Genomic DNA, 21,149 nt, shown 5'->3' with positions numbered 1-21,149 from the left:
ACTTTGTAGACCAGGCTGGCCTCGAACTCAGAAATCCGCCTGCCTCTGCCTCCCGAGTGCTGGGATTAAAGGCGTGTGCCACCACGCCCGGCAGATTTATTTATTTTTTAAAAATTTTAATTAATTGATTTTATGTCTATGGCCATTTGTCTCTGTGCATGTCTGTGTACCATGTGCCTGTCTGCCACTCACAGAAGCCAGAAGAGGGTGTCAGATCCCCTGGAACTGGGATTATAGCAGTTGTGTGCTGCTATATGGATGCTGGGTTTTAACCTGAGTCTTTTGGAAGAGCAGCTAGTATCTTAACTGCTGAGACATCTTTCCAGCATTGAACTTATGATTTAGAGTGATAAAGACCTGAGAAGTTAAGTGTGACCAATTGGGGACTGTAGCTGTGAAAATGACTGCATAAGTTTATACTTCCTCTTATTGGCTGTGTGGCCTTAGTTTTCTTGTGGGAACAATAGCATTTCATAGGGATTATGAAAATTAAATGAATTATTATGTGTAATGGAAGTAATATTGGGTGTGGCTCAGGACTCAATAACTTCCCTTATCTAGTTACTTAATGCCAGGAATATTTTTACCCAAAATGGTGGTTGTTAAATTTGTATATCATTTAAGACTTTACCTAGTATTCTGTTTAGGTACATTTGAAATTGTGGAGTTTGCCAGTTTGTGAAGTGGAGTAGTGTGGATTTTAAATTCTTCTTCTGGCTTCACATTGTGCTGTCGTATTTTGGGCTCTTTTATCTAGTTTCTTCAGGCCTTAATTTATGAGGGTTTTTGGAGAACGCAGCACTAAAATCTTACTTGATTTTTTAAGAGTTTTATCTAACCCTTTATTTTGAAGCCATGGTGTGTACTTTAATCTGTTTGTGGTAAGTTGCAGAGTAGTATTTCTTAGTTATACTTCTTTTTCTTCATCTGATATTTTAACTTTAGGGTATAGCATAAGGGTCAAGGTAATGTTATAGCAAGTTGACTAGCCTGTTGATTTATAGGAGAATTATGGCTTTTGAAACTCAGCTAGGAATTGGTAGAGAATACTTATGCATTTAACTTAGTGGTTTCATAGGTGTTACTTAATTTAATCCCAGAAAAGACTGTTTCCAGCTGTTAGTAAGAAATAAATCAACGTATTAATTACTCTTAGAATTAGTTAACATGTCGAAGTTTGTTTTGTAACTCAAAATGAAAGCTACTGAAATAAATTAGTTTCATATTACATTATTATCTGTCAATGATTGTATGAGGTAATTAAATTCTTCAGTTCATAGTGACTCAGCTGTTGCATTTCTGTGGAAATTTTTGTTTGACAATAGGTCACTCTGGTTGTAGTTTATCAATGCAGTTATATAATGAATAATTATATATTTGTTTTCTATAGGTAGAAGAGTAGAACTGATATTTCAATACACGATGTTTTTTTAGTTTATTATTATTATTATTATTATTATTATTATTATTATCTTTAGAAGTCTCCCCTTATTGTGCAGGGTATCTGAAGTGAATGCTGTTGCAGGGGTCATTATTTCTACAAATGACCAAGAAACAAGAAAATTTTGCTTGTTTGCTTTTGTTTCTCTGATTGTGCTATAGTTACTTTTTGTTACAGTGAGGAAACACCACAACCAAGGTAACTTTGGGAAGAACGTGTATTTTGGCTTATGGTTCCAGAGGGAGAGCCCATATTTTGGGGGTAGTGTGGTTGCTGGCAGCAGGCAGCAGGCAGCAGGTGTGGCAGTGGGACCAGCATGGGGGAGGTCATATTTCTATCCGAATGCTGGAAACAGAGAGCAGACCAGAAATGGGACACAGTTGTAAACTCTCAAAGCCTACCCTGGTGGTTTATGTCACCTAGGGGAGAAAGTTGTTGGTTGATTCAAGATAGATGTTTAAGGCAGACAGGGCAGCATATAAAATCCTGAGGAGAGGATTGAGAGCTTAAGGATGACCCAGGCTACGAATCGAGTGGAGCCAGCTTTGGTTGCACAGTTAAGACCCTGTCTCAAAAACCTAAAATAATCAAGCAAGCATGCAAGCAAGCAAGCAAATAAAAACTAGAGCTCTGAGGTTCAGTGATAAAGCATGTGATGTGCTTCACCTGTTGTAGAGCTTACTAGCAGTGTAAAAAAGGGGAAAATACATATGTAGCAAAGCACAAATTGGTTGTCATAGGAAACCAGTTCCATACCTACTGCTAGAAAGGTTGTGAAGGTGACACCAACTTGTTTTTGGAATTAGTGAGTCCAAGATAAATTTTATTTTAATTTTTTGAATATAATTTAAAAATGTAGTGGTAAATTTAAAAAAGAGAGATAAACCGAAACCTAACAGCTTTAAATGTTCCCAGGTGCTATACTGGTAGGTCTGGTCAGGTCTTTCGATTCTTTCTCAGGAGTCGTTAGCCTAGCATGGCTGTTTCTTTGTTGCTGAGAGAGCTGTATGTTTGTTCTGTAGTCTGCATCCTGCTCTTTGGCTTTGGCTAAACCCTGAAGCTGGTTGTTCCTCAGTGACTCACACCTCGGGACTCCACCCCACGCCTCGCAAAGGAAAAATTCTGTCTTGTCCTTCCTCATCTACTTGCTCTGTGAACTCATTTAAAAATACACTTCTGAGCTTTTTAATGTTCCTGTGTAGTTCTCTTTATGGGTGGACCAAACAAGCATCTTTGCATCATTTTCAACTGGTTTTAGTACAGAGGATTAGCTAAGAATAAATGACAAATTATCTACCAAAAAAGTGATAAAGGAGCGTTTCAAAGCGAGTAATGAAAATTTATCCTTTATTTTCCTTCTAACATCAAAGAATTGTTCTAATTTCTGATATTATTTGTATTAATCATGTGTTGCATAATTACAACCACAGTTTTGTACATTACCAATACTTAAGTATGTTTCTGTGTTATATAGGAAGGTGTGGTCTTTATATTGTTGATAGGTTTACGTGAAATCAGAGATGAGGAGATGAGGTATGGCAGTGAAGAAATGGGGGCTGATAGGAAAGCATCTTCCTGTTCATTTTATTATGCTTTGTAGTAGTTTTTGTTTATTAAGAATAAAGCCAGATGTGCTAGTAGACAGCTGAAGTTCCAGTACTCAGGAGAGGAGACTGAAGAGGATCTAGAGGCCAGCATGGGCTACATACTGAGACCCTGTCTCCAAAAAAGAAAATTAAACCCAGATACCAAAATAGCATATAACCAATTTAATACAGTAATACTTTTCTTTATGGTGCATTGTCTTCTACTAGAATGGTAACTGATCTTTGTATAGGTAGTAATATATTTATTTCATTCCTTTAGTCTTTTCCATTCTGATTGGCTTGATTTCTTTAGGACCCCAAGAAGAAATACTCCTGTACAATTTGGCTTTTGCAATTAGAGATTCAGGGTTGTAATGTGCTGTGGCTTTGCTAGATTTCTTCTGTTCTTTGACAGTTTATTTGGGTCAGCATGACTTCTATATGTATTTTATAAGTAGTAGGTAGCTCCTGACTTTTTTTTTTTTTTTTTAAGATTTATTTATTTATTATATGTAAGTACACTGTAGCTGTCTTCAGACACTCCAGAAGAGGGCGTCAGATCTTGTTAAGGATGGTAGTGAGCCACCATGTGGTTGCTGGGATTTGAACTCTGCACCTTCGGAAGAGCAGTCGGGTGCTCTTACCCACTGAGCCATCTCACCAGCCCAGCTCCTGACTTTTGTCTGACCTTTGTAGGTATTGTTTTTCCTGATTTTTTTTTTCCCCCCTTTTATACTTTGAACTAGTCTGTCAGAATTTATTTCAAACATTTTACTTCCTGATTTCTCCTTAAGGAGTTTGTTTTTTCAGTTATACCAATATTATTTCATATAATTATTTTTTATTATTTTAAATTATGTGTATATGTCTGTATGCACATGACTTCAGGTACTCCCAGGGGCCAGTGGATCCTCAGGAGATGCAGTTATTAGTGGTTGGCTGTGAGTGGTCTGATGTGTGCTGGGAATCACTTGGGTCCTCTGGAAGAGCAGTTTGTGCTCTTACCACCGAGCCTTTTCTCCAGCATCTAGTTCAGGTAACACTATCGATCAGTTAAGACTTATACATTTTGTTTTTGTGTATCTTATTTTCTTCAGTTCTCTATCCCTTCCCCTTCCATTGCATATTTGTACCACTGGGGCTTGAGTCTGGGATCTCATGCCTAGGAGGCAAGTGCTCTGTCATGGAGCTATATTCTTAGCCTCTTTTAAAAATTCATTTTTGGAAAAGGTCTTGGTAAGTTGTCCAGACCAGCAGTCTTCAAGCCTTAGTTTCCCTAGTATCTGGGATCCCACATGTGGACACCATGCCCAGCTCATGTTCACATTTTCTATTTTTTTCTGCTTATATTTAATCATTGCATGTGCTACAGAGAATCTAAAAGTGAAGTGTTCAAAACTCAAGAGAGTCACTCACTAGCCATACCCGCTCCAGCATTTCCAAACTCGGAGACTTGGACTACCCATGCAGCCACAGCTAGAAACTTGTGCCTTCAGTACTGAGCCCATAGGATTTATCATTAAGCCCTTTTTTGGTTTTTTGAGACAGGGTTTCTCTGTGTAGCCCTGGCTGTCCTGGAACTCACTCTGTAGACCAGGCTGGACTCGAACTCAGAAATCCACCTGCCTCTGCCTCCCAAGCGCTGGGATTAAAGGCGTGCGTGCGCCACCATGCCCGGCTATTAAGCCCTTTTTACTGTTTCTAAAATTGTCCAAGTTCAAAACATTATTTACTTTAGAAGCCTTATAGCTGAGCATAAGCCTTCTACAAGGCTTTTTTTTTTTTTTTTTTTCAAGACAGGGTTTCTCTGTGTAGCCCTGGCTGTCCTGGAACTCACTCTGTAGATATGGCTGGACTCAAACTCAGAAATCCGCCTGCCTCTGCCTCCCGAGTGCTGGGATTAAAGGTGTGTGCCACCACGCCCAGCTTAGAAAGCTTTAGTGTAGCACCTTTCAGTTACTGCCCTGAATGGAGTACCAGTTTGATTTCAGTACTTCCCTGCCTAAATTCATAGTGATGAGTTCCCTACCACATATATCCAAAGATTATACCTTGTATGACGATTCTGGAAGAAGGGCTTGGTGACTCCTTACCTTCCTAGTCTTGTTTCCTGTCTTCTCTGTCTTCCATTTTCCTAGTATCCCTCCAAACTTCTTCCTTGCCAGCCCTACTTGCTGTGTTTCTAATCCGTGGTTGCTCAGGCTGTTCAGTCGTCCTCATCCTGACACACTTATTCATTCATCCCTCAGATGACTTTATTATGGGATGACTTTATTAAGGAGACCTGTATTCCTTGAAGACAGGGCAGGTGCCTCTGCTCTGTGGAGGGTCTGTCTCTCTTAACTATATAAAGCGGCGAGTGTGCTTTCTCTTGTTACAAAACTACTTCACAGTTGTGCGTAGTAGTACATGCCTGTAGCTCTAGCTGCTTGGGGCTCTGAGGTGAGAGGACTGCTTGAGCCTAGAAATTTGAGTCTCCTCTGGGCAGTATGACAGGAATATCACCTCTAAAAAAGGCTCTTGATGTCACTTTTCCTTCTATGTTTTGTTTATTTCTTTGCTTCCCTGTAAAACAAAGCCCATTAAAAGATTTGTCTGCATATGCGGGCTCTCACTCTTCTCTATTTTCTTTTGAATTATTCTGTTTAGTCATTTTGGCTTTTATTCTCCAATACTGTACTTTTAACTTCATGTTGTCCCTTTCAGTGGTTGTTCTGACCGAGATTGTAGTGTCTAGATTTCTGTTCTCAGTGACTGTTTCTGTTTCTTACCTTACCCACTTTGATGAGCACCAGTCTCCCGTGTCCCTGAGAAGCTCCCCTCACACAGCTTCCAGGAGATAGCCTTCTCTCAAGGGATTTCTCATACTTGTTTATTATCTTCCCAGTTTCTTTTTCTTTTTTTTTTTGTCCTATAAATATAGCTGTGATGCTTTATTACTTAAGGAATCGGACCCCCCCCCCAAACCTATACACTGTTCAGTACATGTGACACTATTTCCCAATGTTTCTACCCACAGTTGAATTCTCAACAACTGTGCTTTAGGTAAGAAAAATGACATGCTACTGCTTGCAATATTCTCCTCTAGCACATGCTCTGCCTTCTCAAGTAAGCTGTAGATGACATCACTCTATGTATGCCTGCCAACTGAACGAGGGTCCATGATCTCACAGCCTGTCCCCAAACTCTCTCCCTGTCACCAGATTCTTTCTTCCAGGAAGTCTTCAATCATGTAGGTGATGTTTCTACTGAGCACCTGATCTCATCACTTCCCTGCTTCCAAGGCCATTGGTGATGAATTATTTTCCCAGGTTCTTACTTGATCTTCAGCTTTCTGACCTTTAAACTTAGAGTTGTCTCAAGGTTGGACCTCTTGTTCATCTGTACTTGCTCTTGCAGTAATCTCATCAGTTTTTTACTTTAAATTCTATTTATATTATGATAAAAACCAAATTTCCAGTGCTGTTGTTAAAAGATTAATACTATACCTGTTCATTTTTGTAACATTTCTTCAAGGGTAGGGATCCTAGAGACCATAGGTATATCAATGTTCTTGGTTTAAATTACTCCTAGATTTAAAAAGTTCCAAATAGAACCGGCTGGTTGCTAAAGCTTTTCTATTCAGAAATTAGTTCTGTAATCTTAAAAGAGAAAAAAAAAAAAAAACAGTTGCAGTGACAACTCTTATTTATGTGTTTATTAATTATTCACTTTTTACTTTTTACTCATTCACTTTACTTGCTGCTCACTGTACTACTGCTCTCCTCCGATCATTCCGTCCCACAGTCCTTCCCCCTCTCCTTTTCCTCAGGCCCAGTACTCCCCCCCCCCCCCCTGAAATCAAGTCTCTGTAAGGCTAGGCACTTCCATTGAGGCCAGATAAGGCAGCCCAGCTAGTAGAACATGTCCCATGTACATGGGACGGCTTTTGGGGTAGCCCTCACTGCAGTTGTTTAGGACCCATATGAAGACCAAGCTGCACATCTACTACATATGTGTGGGGAGGCCTACCTAGGTCCAGCCTGTGTATGTTCTTTGGTTGGTGGTTCAGTCTCTGAGAGCCCCAAGGGTCCAGGTTAGTTGATTGTTAGTCTTCCTGTGGAGTTCCTATCTTCTTCGGGCCTGAAATCCTTCCTTCTGTATTTCCATAAGAGTCCCCAACTTCCACCCACTGTTTGGGTGTCTGTATCTGTCTAAAGACATGGGAGTTTATCATGGCTATCCTCTGAGAGGCCCCACCCACTAGCTCACTCAGACAGATGGAGACACCCAAATAGTGGGTGGAGGTTGGGGACTCTAACGGAAATACAGGAGGAAGGATTTCAGGCCCACAGGAGAGCCTCCTCTTCTCTAAAGAGAGGGATTGGGGGGAGAGTTTAAGGGTCAGACTAGGAGGAGAGGAGGGAGGGGGCTGCAATCAGGATATAAAGTGAATAAATAAATAAATTAATAAAAGCCTATTGTTTGGCTGCGGGTCTCTGCATCTGTTTCCATCGGCTGCTGGATGAAGCCTCTCAGGAGACAGTTATGCTAGGCTCCTGTCTGCAAGCATAGCAGAGTGTCATTAGTAGTGTCAGTGGTTGGCTCTCTCTCTTGGGGTAGGTCTTAAGTTGACCCAGTCATTAATTGGCCAGTTCCTCTTCTCTGCTCCGTCTTTATCCCGTACGTCTTGTAGGCAGGACGGGCTTTGGGTTGGAGGTTTTGTGGGTGAGTTGGTATCTCCCTCTTTCTACTGGAAGCTACAGGAGGTGGCCACTTTGAATCTACAGCTGCTAGGAGTCTCAGCCAGGGTCATCCCCATAGACTCCCAGAACCTCCCTTGTCCAAGGTCTCTGGCTTGTCCCAGAGATGCCTTCCCCCACCAATTTCTGTGTGTTGCTTCCTATCCCTACCATCCCCGTCCACTCTTGCTCCCCTCCCCATTCCTTCTTCTACCCAGATCCCTCTCCCCGTCCATGTTCAATACCTATTTTATTTCCCCTTCTGAATGAGAGTCAAGCGTCCTCCCTTGCACCCTCTTTGTTACTTAGCTTCTTTGGGTCCGTGGATTGTGGCTTGGTTATTCTGTACTTTATGGGTAATATCTACTTATATGTAAATATATACCACGAATGTCCTTAGGGGGTCTGGGTTACCTTACACAGGATGATATTTTCTAGTTCCATCCATTTTCCTGTCCTTGTTTTTAATAGCTGAATAGTATTCCATTGTATAAATGTACCACATTTTCTTTATCCATTCTTTGGTTAAGGGACATCTAGGTTGTTTCTAGTTTCTGGCTGTTTTCAACTTACTGAATTTCTCCCATAGGCTTTTGACCAGTTCTATGGTGTCAGACATGTATTCTCTTCTGTAGAGTTGCTTCAGACCTAATCAGAAAGCAGTTGGTTACCCTCAGAACTTATCTTGCTAGGCAGCTCAGTATAGAAACAGGAAAAATCTATACGTGTATATGATTGTTCTAGCATTATTGTGGTAGCTATCCAAGAGCAAATGCAGTCTGTAGTATTTTGGGAGCCTGAAAGTGACCTGGCCAGTCAATCACAGGAGAGTATCCCACATTCAGCATTGGAATTTTGGTGTGGAAACCTCTAACATCTGGGAGCAGGCTTGCCCACCATGTGGAGTACTTGTGCTTTTCCTTTTTTATGTCTATGAAGTAGTAGTTCCTATGAAAGTTTTCCATGCAGTCTTGGTTTGGTTTGATCCTCTCCCTCAGTCCCACAGTTCTTCTAATTCTCTATTCCCTCTTTCTTCTTTAAACCTTTGTTCTTCCCTAGTACTCTCATCTCTATTTTCATATAAATATATTTACTCTTCCTCCTCCCTTCACTTCCCCCTGCTCAATGTCTGTCTGCTTTCTTACTTCCTGGCCTCTACTGACACTCACTGCAACTTAAACACAACTATCTAAAAATTTGAGTCCAAGGTTCAGGAATGAGAGAGAACACCCAGTGTTTGTCTTTCTGGGTATGGCTTACCTCATTCAGTATAATATTTTCTAGTTCTATAGTTTTCCTGCAAATTTCATTTTTCTTTGATGCTGTGTACAATTCCATTGTGTGAGTGGTTTATGATAGTCGCATATTCTCTAATTAGTGGTTGCTGACTGAATTCATGACCAGAAAGGCTCAGGAAGTGGCAGGTAAACAATAGAAGTCTAGGCTCTAAGTATTATATTACTATATGAATCAGCTAAATATTTAAAGTATTTATTTAATGCTTATTCAGTATTTATTTATCTAGAGACAGGGTTTCTCTATGTAGTCCTGGCTGTCCTGGAACTTGCTCTGTAGACCAGGCTGGCCTCAAACTCAGAGTTCCACCTTCCTCTGCCTCCTATGTGCTGGGATTAAAGCTGTGTGTTACCACCACCTGGCAAGAGACTGGGCGCGGCATGGGCTGGGAAATGAACTCAGTATGCATTTTAATCAGGTTCAGGACAGGACTGACTTTACTCTTTAAGGAATTTTTAGTAGTTGTGAAGAGGTTTTGTTCGATGTTCGTTCTTTTTTGTATAATCTTTGGGCATACCATTTAACTACTATCTTTGCTCAAATAAGATACTGCTTAATCATGATATGCATGAGTTTAGATGAGGTAATGTATATAAAGGAGCTAGCATAGGATCTGGTATAAGCAGATAGATACTATGCTTGTGGACATAGAAATTGAAAAACCTAAATTAATTATGCTTGTGTGTCAGGTAGCTGGTATGAGCTAGTGTGTGAATTTTTGAAAGACATTTTAAGAGCCTGCCTTTTCAGATAGTGTTGCAGCAAGTCTGTTGGTTTTATTTTCACCATTACTACTGTAGCTCTGCCTTCTGGCCAGATTGTCAGCCTTCTTACTCATGTGCGATATAACATCATTCCTATTTCATAGAGGCTTGAGAGAAACAGAAGCAGCAATCACATTTCCAGACAAACAGTGATCACAGAGCAGAATGTTGAAGCTAAAACAGCTTAAAATCTCATACCTGCAATCCCATCTCTGGGGAGCAGAAGGCAGGAAAATCAGGTTTTCCTTGCCTACATAACCAAGTTCAAGGCAAACCTGGGTGACATCTACACAGCTTGCATGTGTACAATTTTGTTTCAAAAACAAACAATTAAACATATTGTTTAAAATGCACCTTTCTCCTCATGGCTAGTTTGGGAACACTTTTAGCAAGTTACTTAATCTGTCTTAATTCTCAATTACTTATTTGTTCTGTGAAGATAATATAACAAGTGCCTTGTGTGAGAAAAATGCATGCAAAATAGCTCGTCCAAGCACATAGTAAACACAACACAGAATGTGATGATTGTGAATTATGTTGTCATTGATGAGTAATGAATTCCTTGTTTGGCTTTGCTCTCTGTGTATAAAACTTGGTATAGCTGAATTCTGGGGATAGATGTAAGTGAAAGAAATCAATTTATTCTTTATAAATTTATATCAATTTATTCTGAGCCTACTGGATCAGAAATCCCCCCCCCCCAAAAAAAAATCATGGCAGTGCGTACATTTTATTTGAACATTCAAGAGGCAGAAACAGGTATGTTTAAGGTCGACTATAGGTTCTGTAGTGAGACCTATCTCAAAACTAACAAATGAGTGAGATTAGTTAAAAGAAAATTGCACAACTTCTCCAGCTTGGGTCTCAGAATTTTACTGGGGAATGTTTAGGATGTGTGCCTAGGCTCTCAGTGCAGGTAGGAGATGAACACAGTACTGTTACTGAATTTCAGCTCAAGAATGTAAAACAGTTAGTGATTGTTGAATGACGTATTACTTATTCTGAGAAGTGTGTATCATGAAGGATGTCTTTATCTGAATGCCCAAATCATGTGGTAGCAGAAAATCAGGAGCCTTTGTCCTTAAATCTTGTAAGGAATTTATTTTCTTTAGCCCAAATAGTAATTTGCCAAGAAAAAAAATAGTCATTTCTCAGATAAAATCATTTTTTCATGAATTGTATCATTGTTTTTATTTCTATTTATTGAAGTTTACTTTTTTTCAAAGAAAAAAGTATCTGTTCTCGAGCCTTCGACCATTTACATATTGACAGAGGAATTCTTTCAAGATTACAATTTATTTAGAAAAAGAAATGTATATAAACTCTAAGTGTGTGTTTTCTAAGAAAGGGCTAAATTATTGGTGGCAAAGTGAACAACCATGACCTCCCCATTTCTGGTGACTCTGACTGCTGCTATGTCATCAGAGATATTAGAATAATTTTCCGGGCTGGGCGGTGGTGGGGCACGCCTTTAATCCCAGAACTTGGGAGGCAGAGGCAGCCGGATTTCTGAGTTTGAATCCAGCCTGGTCTACAGAGTGAGTTCCAGGACAGCCAGGGCTACACAGAGAAACCCTGTCTCAAAAAACCAAAAAAGGGCTGGTGAGATGGCTCAGCAGGTAAGAGCACCCGACTGCTCTTCCAAAGGTGCAGAGTTCAAATCCCAGCAACCACATGGTGGCTCACAACCATCCTTAATGAGATCTGACTCCCTCTTCTGAAGTATCTGAAGACAGCAACAGTGTACTTACATATAATAAATAAATAAATCAAAAAAAAATTCCTAAACCAGTTTTTTGTTTGTTTGTTTTTTAAATCTGTGAGGTTGTTGGGAAAGTAGCAGAGAAGTTAGCAACAAATGCACTAAAAAAAAAAAATCTCTTGTCATTAACATCATTCCAGGCACCAGCAGATGGACCCACAGACAGGACATAGACCCCTCCAGTATTGGTGTCAAAACTTAGTATGCTGGAGTCTCCCAGGCCTGAGCAAGTTATTAGGCCAAGTAAAAGCTGTTTCCTGATGCTCTGAGTGGGTAGTGTCTCCAGTTTCACTTTGCGTGGTGGTCTTGCTGTCCACTCTGTCCATCTGGTGTTTGCAAATACCTGGAGAGCAAGGAGGTGGGGTCAGGTAGCTTCCTACCTCACAGGCTTCTGGAGCAGCCACAGAAGACTGTTCCATAGGACAATGTGACTGGGGCTGACGGGATACTTGCAAAACTAGGACAGAATAAAACCCCGTAAGGTGAAGCCCTGGTTCTATCTCTCTTCCTCTAAGGAAACTGCCCAGCTCTGGTACAGGACACTCAGCCTGGTTTTAGCAGCCAGGAGACCAAGAAGCTCTGAGAAGGAAGATATATTCCAAAGCACCAGGGATTGACAAGGACAGAAACAGACCTTCCACACACTGGGAAAGGCTTTCAGTGCCCTCCCCTGCAGTTTCAATGCCCAGGACACAGGCAGCCCACAGTCACTTTCCAATACAGAGCCCTAAACCAATATTTTAATCAAATCTTTTATTTGTGTCTTCTGTCATAATAGATCTCAACTTCCTTGTTTAATGCCAAGGTCCCTCTTTGCATTCCATCTTGGATTTCTGCCCTTGTCCTTCTGGTTTTTGTTATTCTTTAGGGCTGGGTCATAACTATATATAAATGTACCTGTTCCTCCTGCTTCTGCTTCTCCTCCTCCTCTTTCTCTTCCTTCTGGTCCAGTCACCACCCTCATACGTAAGTGTGATGTAGAAACAATTACGCCAACCTGCATTTCACATCAATCTTGTAGAACTTAGCTATTTGATTCATACCCTCTTGATTTATTTATAGTGTTCCTAACTAGGTGATTTTTCTGTATAGTTGGGTGCTTATTAGTAAGTATTGTAAACTAAAAGAATTTGACCTAACAGTGAATTTGTGATTGAAATAATTGAATTTCTAAGTTGCTTCAAGAAAATTTAATAATTTTATGAGATTTTATGAGAAGCTTTGAATTAAATATCAGGGAATGCGTAGTTTAAGAAAGAAAGTAGGCAAACATTGTGGTGGTTTTGTTTTGGAATTATAGTGTCAAGTCAGCAATGGCTATGAGAGTGTTATAATCTGTTTAATATGCCTGAGTCTTAGTGTTTTAATCTATAAAATAGAGATGTTAATATCTTCTTGATAGTCTTAATATGAGAATCAGAAGTGATGCACGTCAAATATCTGCACATCATGGGCCTGTAGGTGGTAGCTATTAGTGTTTTAATCTTTTAATGATATTGCATAGTCCTTAATATACAAGTCTTTTACCTCCTTGGCAAAATTTATTCATAGGTATTTTATTCTTTTACATTCTTTTAAATGGAAGCGCTTTCTTAATTTCTATTTTGGGGTGCCCATTGCTAGCATGTAGAAACATAGCTGCTGGACTGTGGTTGCAGCTGAATGGTAGAACATTTGCCTTGGGTAACAAGGCTCCGTCTCCAAACCAACAAAAGGGAGGATGGAAAGGGCTGTAGTTGAGAAATACAATTGCTCTTTCTGTGCCAACTTTATATGCTGAAATTTTGTTCAGTTTATTAGCTTGAATGGTATTTGGTGTATTCTGTGTGGTTTCTACATAGAAGATTATATTATCTCTGAATGGATGTATTTTATCTTTCTCTTTTTGGTTTTGTTATCTTTTTTTGTCAATGGCTAAAGCTTCAGTATAATGATGAGTAATAAAATAGTGGCAGAACTAGATGTCCTTATATTGTTCCTGATCTTACAGGGGAAGCTGCTATTCTTAATTTTTTTTAAATATGACACTGTATACATATAATTTCCTTCGCTCATATTTATCCCTTCCCCACCCATAGTCCCTCTCTGCTTTACACATGCATTGCATATGCATTGCACATGCATTGCACATGCTTTACACATGCATTGCACATGCTTTACACATGCACTGTACATGTTTTATGCATGCTTTACACATGCTTTACACATGCATCACACGTACATTATATGTAAGAGGAAGCATGTTGTATTTATCCTCCTTGTTCACTCTACCTCTTTAGTACACTGCTTACTTTTCTTGTTGCTGTAATGACATACCTGACAGAGAGGCTTAAGAAAGGAAGGGTTTATTTGTATTCACAGACTGAGAGTATAGTCTATCATTGAGGAGAGAGCATGGTGGGGACACAAAGCAGTTATTCACACAGTATCCATACTCAGCAAGCAGAGAGAAATGAAAACTTGGGTCCTCTGCAAGAGTGGCTTGCATTTGTAACCATGGAGGCTTCTCTCTGGCCCCTTGCAGTGTTTCGAAGTTTTTACAGCAGTTCTTTTACTTCTGTGGCTAGGCTTATCCTTAGGTACTTTATTCAGTGGGAAGATGTTGTGTGGACTTTTCCCTCTGATTTCTTTCTCAGCAAGTTTGTTACGAGTACATAGAAAAGTGACTGGCCTTTGTGCTAATTTTATATCATGTTACTTTGCTGAAATTGTTTAAGATCTAAGAGTTTTCTGATGGAGTCTGGAGAGACTTTTAAGTCTAAGGTCATACTATCTGCAAACAGGGATAGTTTGCCTTTTCTTAGCTTTTGAAGACTTTAAGAGCTGTTTGACAGGTATAGAGAGAGTGGGGACTCTTATCTAATTTTCATTTCAAGGAAATGCTCTCACTTTTCTCCTGTAACAGTGTTGGTTATGTGGTTAAGATGGAAGCATTTATTATGTTGAGATACAGTACTCCTAGTTCTGGGGTTTTTATCATAAAGGGATGTTGAACTTTGTCAAAGGTCTTTTGAGGATCTATTAAGTTGTGTGATTTTTGTTTTTGAATTTTTGAGAACATGAGCTAGATTAATATTGATTGTGTGTGTTTACCCATCCTGCCATCTGAGAAATAAAGTCCATTTGGTCTTGGTATATGATCTTTGAAATGTGTTGTTGAATTTAGTTTGTAATTATTTTATTGAATATTTAGGCTTTTTATTTATAGTACGTGTGTGTGTGTGTGTGTGTGTGTGTGTGTGTGTGTGTGAGTACATGGCTGCCATGATATGTATGTGGAGTTGGTTCTTTTCTACCTTTTTGTCGGTTCTGGGAATCAAACTCAGGTTTCAGGCTGGTGGAAAGTACTATTTTTTTAAAAAAATTTTTATTTCATGTGCATTGATGCTTTGACTGTTAGTATGTCTGTGTAAGAGTACCAGAGCCCCTGGAGCTAGCCTTACAGACAGTCGTGAGCTGCCGTGAGGGTGCTGGAATTTAAACCAGGTCCTCTGGAAGAATAGCCAGTGCTATTACTTAGTACTCTTTAATTGCTGACCCATCTCTTCAGCCCCCTGAGAGCATCTTTACTTGCTGAGCCATTTTACTGGCTCTATATTGAAAATTGTTACATCTATGTTTCTGGGAGTTTTAGTCTGTGGTTTTCTTCTCTCTCTCTCTCTCTCTCTCTCTCTCTCTCTCTCTCTCTCTCTCTCTGTGTGTGTGTGTGTGTGTGTCCATCTCTCTGTCTCTGTCTCTGTCTCTCTCTGTGTATGTGTGTGTGCCTTTGTCTGGTTTTTGGTATTGCGGTACTAATAGCTTTATAGATGGAGTTTGTAGTATCCTTTCCCTTTCCCATTGTATTTTATGGAATAGGATAAGGAACACTGGTGCCAGGTCTTCTTTAATGGTCCAGTAGGATCCAGCAGTGAATCTGTACGATCCTGGACTTCTGTTGTTGTCGAGAGACTGTTATTTCTTTAATCTGTTATTTGTTATAGCCAGGGTAGGGTGTTGGTGTTTTCTATCACTTCTGCCTTGTTCATTTGAAATAAGTTTCTCCTCGGATATTTAGTCTATCTATTTCCTCTTGATTTAAGTTTTTCTCGTGTCTAGATTTTCTATCAGTTTAGGATATGTTTTAAATATTCTGTATTGAGTCTGTGTATTATTTGTATATTTGTATGGCTTCTCTGTGCACATGTGTGTGGTATCTCTGTGTATACATGTGTGTGAGCAAGAATGCCTGTATATGTATGTGCATGTTGGAGGTTGATATTGGGTGTCTTCCTCACCCACTCTCCACTTTATTTTAAAAATATTTTAAATGTTTTGCCTACACACACACACACACACACACACACACACACACACACACACACACACACACACCCTGTGTGTACCTGGTGTCCTTGGAGGCTAGGAGAGGACACAGATTGCCTTGGAACTGAAGTTACAGGTAGTCCTGAGTTACTATGTAGGTACTCCACTCCTTTGACTTGTTTGTTTGTCCAGACAGGATCTCACCACATCGTCTTGGTGACCTGGAATTCACTGTAGAAACCAGGCTGGCCTTGAACTCACAGACTGTCTGTTTCTGCCTGAATGCTGAGATTAAAACCCACCATGCCCAGCATTGTATTTTGAGATGAATCTTTCACTGAGCTTAAGCAAATCCCAGGAATTCCCCTGTCTGTCTTCCCAACACTGGAGTCATAGGGTGTGTGTCCGTCCCAGTAACCCTCTGTCCTTTTCCTCCAGCACTAAGGTTTTAGGCATGCATGGCTACACCAGTGTAGCCATGATATTGGAGATCCAAAGTCAGGTCCTCATGCTTGCTGTGTGGCAAGCATGTTAGTGATTGAAGCATCTCCCTAGCTTTGATCTGTAGAGTTTGTAGATTTCATTGGTATTTATCTTAAGATCCCTCTTTTCATCTTTAAATTTCTTAGTTTTCTCTTTTATCAGTTTGGTTAGGGGGTTTATTAGTCTTATATAAGTAAGTAAATGTGTATGTGTGAGTGTGTGAGATGCATGTGTGTGTGAGAGATACATGTATGCGTGTGAGATGCATGTGTGTGTGCATTGCCTTCTGTTATCACACATCCCATTTATTTATTACTGTATATGTGCATGATGTATGGATGTTTGGCTGTGCCATAGCATATGTCCAGAAGTCAGTTCAATGTTGGCTCTCTTCCTGTATCTTTCTCTACTTTTATTTAGTTTTATTTCTTTAATTTTTTTTTTAATCTTGAGGATTAGAGAGATGGCTCATCAATTTAGAGCACTCGTTCCTTTTTCAGAGGATCAGGTTCACAACTGTCATAACTCCAATTTCAGGGGCTCTGATACCTTCTTCTGACTTACGTGGGCACTAAATAACCATGTGATGTATACATAAAAATCTAAAAATGATTTTTAAATTGTACTTTACTGTGTGTGTGTGTGTGTGCGTGTGCGTGTGCGTGTGCGTGTATAGACAGAAGCTGTGAGATACATATGGAGGTCAGAAGACAGTTTGTTGGAGTTGGTTCTCTCCAACCATGTAGGCCTGGGAATAGACCTTCAGGATTGGTGGCAAGCACCTTTATTAAGCACTAAGTTATCCTGCCAGCCCACTCAACCTTTGTTCTTAGAGATGGGGTCTTTCACTGAACCAGGAGCTCACTGGTTGAACTAGACTGCCTGGCTGGTGCCTTTAGGATCCTTCTGTCTCTTTCTCCCTGCTGGCTCTATGTGTGATTGCTCAGGCTCCAAACTCTGGTCTGCCAGTGCTGTCTTCACCATTTCACCTTTGGTTCGCTGTATACCAGTGGCCTCTGCTGGTCACAGTTAACATTACAGTCTGTGGCCTGTCAAGAGTCCTAGTTTAGATCCCCAAGTCAGTTTATGCTTCAGGAAGGGGTTGTGCCTCAAGTGCACTGAAAGTCTGGGGAGCAAGAGCAGCACTGAGAATCTGTCACTGTGTCACTGTGCTTGAACAGTCCGTCAAAGAGCTTCGTGGATATAGCTGCTCTCATATTTCTAGGAGATGCACTCTCACAGTAAACTTCAGGTTCGCCGGGTTTTTATAGTCATTACACCTTCTCTTCTACTATGATCCCTGAACCTTAGGTGGAAGAATTGTATTATAGATGTATCAGTTGGAACTGGGCACCACATGATCTCTTGCTCTCTGTACTTGAGGTTGTCTGGAATGGTCTCCGTTTGTTACAAAGAGAATTTTTTTTTTTTTGATGAGGTTTGTAAACTACATTTATGGTTATAAGGATAAATATTTAGAGTTTTGTTGGGGATTAGGCTGGTTCAGTGAAGTGGCAATTGTAGGTTCTCTTCCAAGATCCACTTGACTATCCCTGCCTTGGTAGTTGGCTAGGTTTCTAGTATCGGCCAGGGTTTCCTTCTTGTTGAGCAGGTCTTTTATTTATTTATTTTTAAAAACAATTTTTAAAAGATTTATTTATTTTATGCTTATGAATACTACTGTTGCTGTTTTCAGACACACCAGAAGAGGGTATCAGATCCCATTAAAGATGGTTGTGAGTCACCATGTGGTTGCTGAGAATTGAACTCAGGACCTCTAGAAGAGCAGTCAGTGCTCTTAACCACTGAGCCATCTCTCCAGCCTCATTGAGCAGTTCTTAAGTGCATTTAGAGAGCTGTTGGATACAGCAACCTTTAGGGTTATCATGCCATGCTGACCATTGTTCTGGTTCATAGGTGTCATAGTGGCTGCTCAAACAAGACCTGAACAACAATGATACCACTAGACATGCTAACATGGAAGAGGAGAGCTCAAGGGGCCTCAACTATAGACAAGAAACTATAGGCAACTAAGGAGTACTAAAAGCAGGAGAAATAATCTTCTCTAAAGAAGAGATCCAATTTGGTGATCCAGTACCCAAGTGGCCACCTCTGAAATCATATACATATAAGTAATATTGTATGGATAGAACATGTTGTATTATATGCTAATTTACACACACACACACACACACACACACACACACACACACACACTACCACCACGACCAATTAAAGAAAAAAAAGCCATAAATTAGAAAGCAAAGGGGGATATATGTGGGGTTGGAAAGAGGCAGGGGAATGGTGAAATGTAAATATATTACCAATTAAAACATAAAAACATAAAAAGATATTATGAATAATAAAAACAAATCTTAAAAGAACCCATCTGTTAAATAGTGTTGGGTGTAGTGGCTCATGCTTTTAATTCCAGCATTTGGGATGCATAGGCAGATGGATCTCAGTGAACTTGAGGCCAGCTAAAGCTATGTGTTGAGGTCGTCCCAACAATACAATAATTAAATCTGTTAAAGCTCAGTGACTTCCAGTGCACTTGAGGCACAACCCCTTCCTGAAGCATAAACTGACTTGGGGATCTAAACTAGGATTCCTGACAGCCCACAGACTGTAATGTTAACTGTGACCAGGTTCTGTTTGAGGGAACCTGTGGATGTACAGTGGTCCCCTGTAGCTTCACAGTGTTTAATGTCTGCTTCTTACAGTTTTTCCACACCTGATTCTTTGTCACTTGAGAAATTTGTATGTGACTATGGGTATGTAAGCATCTAGAATCAATATGTAAATCAAACATTTACTTGGAATAAATAATAAAATTAATTTAAAATAAGTCTGTTTTATATATAATATAGATATATATACAATTTTGATATTTATTGGTTGAAAGCAAAATTATATAATGACACAGTTATGGTTGTTTATTTTTATATATTTTGTCTGAATATTTGATAATATAAGACTTACAGAATCTCCAAGATTTTTTACAGAATGGTTCAGTATTTTGATTTTATAATCATGAATAGAGAATACCACTTATATAAATATATAGGACAAAATGGCAGAAATATGTTTGAGGTTATTTCATAAATCATTGAGATATATTCCAGAGATATACAAATTTGATGCTTCCATGTTAAGAAATGGCAGTAGTAAAATGCTTAAAGGTCTTTGTTTTCTGTAATTGAACAGTTGTGTTTCTATGAGGGCGAGCTATTTGTATGTGAAGCTCCTACACTGGTTTTGAACACAAGCCAAGGGTTTCTGGCAGTGTATAATCGTTTTGCATGTTGTGATGGCATGTCAGCACAGAGAACCAGGGCTGCCATGAAGTCATGTGCGGTGGCAGCACATGCTGCCAGAAACACTCCAGATTCATTCATAGTTGTTTTTTTTTAATTAGTTTTTGGTTGTTGCACTTTCGGAAAGCTTTTACTGTTGCCATGGGGATCACAACTCACAGTTTAAGAAGTTGTGCTCTGTAGCAATGAGCCTCTTGGTAGATGGGTGGTTCCAGAAGTTGAGACCCCTGGCTCCAGGCAGTGTTTGGAGGCATGGAAGATGATTGGGGTCAGTCCCTAACCATCTGTGACAGGTCACTTCACTCTGTCTGATCACTGCCGAGCAGGGCCTCTGGTATGTGTGTGTGTGTGTGTGTGTGTGTGTGTGTGTGTGTGTGTGTGTGTGTGAGAGAGAGAGAGAGAGAGAAAAGGCCCAGTCTCCACTCTTGACTGCTACTGCGGTTTGTCTTACCCTGGGGCTGTGAGGTTGCCTTCAGCCTTGCTCCTCTGTGCTTGGTACTGCTCAGGCCATCCAGGGTAACTCAGCTTTAGAAAATGGATTCTCTCAAGGTGGCACAGGCCAAACAGCCTCGGAGACACAGCCAGGGGCACAATTGGGCAGCCCTGAAGTGACCCAGACCCTGGACCTGGGGCTCTGAGAGCTGTAGTTTGTTCTTTAGGAGGACTGTCAGGCTTCTGTCCTCACCAGGGCCTTCTGGCTTACTCTTGAGGCCCTTGTGCACCCCCACCCACACTGGCACACCCCTTGTTCTTTGTGTCTCGACATTTCTGTTTCTCAGCTCCTTTCAGCTGCCTCTCTTTACGATTTCCCATTGCTCTTTCCTTCATTGTGATAGTGTTTGCTTTTATTATACAGGCTTTCTTTGGGCACCATGTCGCACACAGATGGCTTTTTTCTGCAGTTTTTCTGAAGTTAGGTTGCTGTTCTTCTGCGTATGAAGGTTCGTTGTTGAATTTTCGTGATAGGAAGCTGCCTGCTGATTCCACCTTCCTCTGAGTGTTTACAAGAGGAGATGCTGTGTTCTGTCAGATGCCTTTTCTGCATAAATTGAGATGGCTGTGAGGTTCTCCCTTTCTATGAATGCAGAACATTGGTTGACTTATGTCTTCTGAGGTGGCATGTAACATTACTTTTCCTATGTGGCACTGTTTGTGATAGGCAAATTGCACTTTTTAAGCAGTATCAGTTCCTTTTCTAACTTAGGTGAGTTCTGTATTTGTCCTTCATGCCACTTTCAGAGAGGTTAAAATACACAATAATCTGTGATTATGGTCTGATCTGCTCCCTCCGGAGTCAGGTACCAAGCAAGGGGAATGTATGCTGGTGCTGTTCAGATTTCTGTTGTTCTGGAGGGTAGACAGGCCAAGGGTGAGTGATACCATAAATTTTCTTACTGTTTTTCAGTGCCCCTTTCCTGCCTGCCTTCCTTCCTTCCTTCCTTCCTTCCTTCCTTCCTTCCTTCCTTCCTTCCTTCCT

General features: G+C 40.2%; 1 protein-coding gene and 1 non-coding gene across 16 annotated transcripts in view; one reads left to right on the top strand and one right to left on the bottom strand.

Annotated features, from left to right (window-relative positions):
- Slmap (sarcolemma associated protein) overlaps positions 1 to 21,149 on the top strand; it is a 122,993-nt gene that overhangs the window by 24,548 nt on the left and 77,296 nt on the right. The gene's annotated exons all lie outside the window — the stretch shown is intronic.
- LOC115064571 lies at positions 12,165 to 12,295 on the bottom strand. The gene has a single exon (XR_003844411.1). It is a non-coding gene; the product is annotated as a small nucleolar RNA SNORA71 (small nucleolar RNA).

This window comes from Mus pahari, chromosome 8 (assembly GCF_900095145.1).
Source record: "Mus pahari chromosome 8, PAHARI_EIJ_v1.1, whole genome shotgun sequence".
Taxonomy (NCBI): Eukaryota; Metazoa; Chordata; class Mammalia; order Rodentia; family Muridae; genus Mus; species Mus pahari.
The sequence above is the reverse complement of the archived record's forward strand: the minus strand, read 5'-3'. Positions and strand labels throughout refer to the sequence as shown.